A 4,516-nucleotide genomic window follows, 5' to 3' on the forward strand; every position below is an offset into this window, starting at 1 on the left:
ATACTTTTATTGATAGCAAAAAATCTAGATTACAAGAGGGAGGCAAAGAACTCAAGTGCTCAAAGAAGCTCTAAGGTTCTCGTGTAAGTGTGTCCTGCCTCAGAGATTACATGGCTTTATATAGAGTTGGCATTTTAACCTTGTTACAAGTTTTACTCAACCCTAGTTAACTAAAGATAAAACTTAACTACTAAGCGATAATGACTTTTGACAGAATTACAAGTAAAGCAATAATGATTACAGCTTTTCTTTGAAGTTAAGATAATCTTTTGTTTTTGTCAGCCATCTTCTTGTCCTGTCATCTTCTTTCGGCTACTTTTGGAGATTTCTTTGTCTGCCACTTACTTTTTCTTAAAGAGTCAGCAATTACTTTTATCTTGTTAGCTATCTTTTTTACTTGTTGGCAAGCTAATCTAGAATATTCATATCAATGGATGGGTCTTCATAGTCTTTATCAGCCTGTCTTCTTTCGTCACAATACTTGCATTTGTGGTTTGCATATTCTGACAATACTTGACATATTTTTCTTTTTGTTCCTTCATCATTATCCATTAAATTATTTCCTAATCTTTCATACCAATTATTAAAGCTTCTTGAATTTTTTCTATTTCTTCCTGCTAAGAAAATACATGTTATTGGGCTAGTGAAATATGTCCACTGTTCTTCTTCTATCGTAGTTGTCCTATTAAGTTCCTGAAAATAATATGTACTTCCTGTGCTCTAATAGTAGAGATCTTATATCTGAGGTCTTCATCATTCATAATGTCTTCTTATTCTTCTTGGTCATACTCAAATGGTCTTCTTATTGTTCCAAATTTAATCAGATTAATTGGAGGATAAAATTTATCAAAAGTTATTTCAGCTATTGTTGAGTAACACCGAATAAAGACTCAGTATTGGGTTATTATTCCAAAATAATGTTTGGCGGCTTCTTTGATAGACTCTGGAAGTTTTGATATTTCAGACATATCATTAGAAGGATATATTGAGTGGATAAGGCCATAACTGAAAATGATTTTCACAAGTTCAGGATTAGTATTTGGATAAATAATGACTTTATTGAAGGAATAATAAGAAACATATTTAACATTATTGGTGTTAGGAAGAAGGAAATGATTGGTCTTATTGATTAGGAGTTTGAAGTAATTATATTAGTCTAAGGTTTTAAAGGAGGGTGAAGTTACTGGGCTTGGACTCCTTCTCTTAAAAGAGGTAGAAGTTGATGGACTATTTTAACGTGTTCTTGTTACTATTTGGGCTTTAGACTTTTGGGCTTCTTTTACTATTTCAGTGAAAGGAATTATTGGACCAGATCTAGTTCAACTATGAGGCTGAAATAATGAATCAGGAGTTTGAGTAGATGGCTCAATTACTTGTTTTACTTGTCTTTTAGGGGATTGGGATAATGGTTCCTTAGATTTCTCTAAGGCCTCCACTTTACTTGTCAAAATATTCACCTTGTCTCTTAGATGAGATACTGTCCCAGATAATGATTGCATACTTAAATTTAGTTGTCCAGCAAGAAGGCTCATATTCATCTCTAGAATATTTACCTTTATAATTACTTGTTCTAGTGGGGTCATTATTGGTCCTGTTGGTGAACCACCACCACTACTATTTGTCATCATACTTGTCTCTCTTCTATTTGGCTCTATCTGGACAGATAATCAGCAACAAGATTATTTTTTCCTTTGATATATTCAATTTCATAATCATAATAAGACATATCAGATTGCCATTTAATTAACATTTTATTACATAATTGAGTCGTCTTTATTCCTTTATTCAACCAATGTTTTACTTAAGTATTATCAGTTCTTATAATGAATCTAATATTAACAATTAATAATTCAAACTTTTGTATAGCTTTTACTATTGCTAAAAATTCTTTCCAATTAGAATGATATCTAGTCTAGGAATTATTAAAATTTTCACTTGCATACCTAGTTTATTACTTTTTCTTATTTTTTATTAATGTGATATAAAGCTGCTCCTTAATAATTTTCACTAGCATCTATATATATTATTCAGATTATATCATTATTTACTAGAATGGTTAATTTAGGCAGATTTTAACATAAAGTTTTTATCTAATTTACTATTTTTTTATCTTTATCCCATATCCATACTGTTTTTTCTCCAGCTAATTTACTTACTTTTGCTGTTAATTTTGATAAGTTTGAAATATAATTTCTAGCCTGATTTACTAATCTTAAAAATGATTGAAGTTCTTTTTTATTTTTAATTTCCTCAAATTCTAATATTTTCTTGCTAATATGTTCTTGTAATTCTATTCCATTATTAGTTATATATTGGCCTAAAAATCCTATTCTTTCTTTTCTTAATTTAGCTTTCTTAGGTGATATATTTAATCCTTTTTCTTCTATTAGATCTATAAATTGTTCTAAGTATTTTTCATGTTCTTCTTTATCTTTTGAAAATATTAGAATATCATCTATATATATTACAGTATAATCTTTTATTGGTAATAATAATTTTGTCACATATTCCTGAAATATACTAGGACTATTATGAAATCACATGGGTAATACATTCCATTTCATACAATCCTTCTAATATACTAAAAGCAGTATATTTTTTACTTTTTTCTTCTAATTTTATTTGAAAAAAATCCAGATTTACAATCAAACTTACTGAATATATTTTTTCCTCTTATTAGATTAAACAATAAATCTATTTTTGGGATTGGATATCTATTTCTTATTTTTAAGTCATTTAACTTTTTATAATTTATAACTAATCTTGATTTTCTTCTTTTTTCTTCACTATGTTTTACTACAATCATTACAGATGATGAATATTCAGATCTACTTTCTCTTATTAAATTATATTGTTTCATTCATTAATATGCATTATGAATTTTTTTTTATCATTCTCTGTCCATGGATAAGGTTTACAATTTATTTCTTTACTATAATCTTTTTAATTCTATTTTTGCTAAAGGTTTAGATTTTTCTCAATGTACTAAAAGATTATCACTATAATTTTCTAATAATCTTTGTTCAATTGATTTTATTTCTTTTGCGGCATTTAACATGTTTACTATAGTTATAACTTCATTGTTATATAAAGGTTTTTTATTTGATAGAAATTGTGCTTCATATTCTTTTGTTTTCTTTTGAAATTTTTCATCTCTTCTACTATAAGGTTTAGTTACTCTTACTCCCCATACTTGGTGTTTACAAGGTGTTGTTAATATTATTGCTTTTTCAAACATATGTAGAGGATAATATTGTTCTATAAAATCTATTCTTAATATTACATCACATGAATTATCATTATATTGATTTAGTTTTTCTAATTTTTAATTCATATTCTCCTATTTGTATCATAATATCTCTTGCTTCTAATTTTATGCAATTAATTTCTTGTTCTACTCCTTGCATTCTTAATATTTTCTTTTTCTTTTTTCATAATTCATCAGTAATACATTTGCTTTTGCTACTGAGATATTAGCTCCTGTGTATCTACTAAGCATGATATTTTCTTGATCTATATTTTGATAATTAAATTTTACCAAGATATAATATAAACTTGTCATATTAATTTTATTTTTTGAATAACTATTATTTGATGATTAATATTTATCATGATTCTTTCTTTTTGTATTCTCCATGGTTTTTACTTGTTCTAAGAAATCATTTCCTAATATTATTTTACATTGATCATTATTATTATCTATCACCCAAAATTTTACAGTTATTATATCTCCATTATTTATTCTTATAGATGAAATTATTCTATTTCCTTCATTAGTTACTTCTAAGTTTTTGTTTGTTAAATTTAATTGTATTGTACTTTTTCCTTCTCTTGGGTCTACTAAGGCCATTACGTCTATCCAATTTGCTTCTTATTTTACTTCTATTAATATATAATTATCATTTTCTATTGGTGTTTCAAGTCTTAATGACTCTAAATTTGAAGTTAAAGGTCTTTCACTTCTTGATCTTAATAATAATCTTTCTTGTGTAGGTATTCGCTTATTGGACCTGTACTAGTAGAGGGCCTTGGTTCAAAACTAAAAACTTCTTCTAGTATTAGGTTGATTTATATTTATATTTAATGTTGGTGTACTGATTATTAATGATCTTTGTCCAATATTATCATTAGCTATTATCTTCTTGAATTATTTTCATTTTCATAATATCCTATAATATTATCGAATTCTAACCTTAATTGTTTAGGTATTGGTTATTCTAGTTGGGTCTAATTCAATTTCTTAAAATACAGGCATAAAATGTTTATCAATAGTTAATTTTCTTTTTTCTTTTATAAATTTTATGTTTCATTTATAAATACTAGTCCTTTCATAGCAGTTATACTTATTGTTCTTGATCCTGGTAATAATTTTATTCCTCCTAATTTATGATATATTAACAAGGTTTTTATTCATATTTTCATCTGCCTCTTGAAATACAGAAATTAGTATTTATTGTAAATTTTAATTTTTGATATATTAGATTTTTAGTTAATATTCCTAAAATGCTATCTTCAA

The sequence above is a fragment of the Prosopis cineraria genome, unplaced genomic scaffold (assembly GCF_029017545.1).
Source record: "Prosopis cineraria cultivar Desert tree isolate PC_DT_omini unplaced genomic scaffold, ASM2901754v1 PC9, whole genome shotgun sequence".
Classification (NCBI taxonomy): Eukaryota; Viridiplantae; Streptophyta; class Magnoliopsida; order Fabales; family Fabaceae; genus Prosopis; species Prosopis cineraria.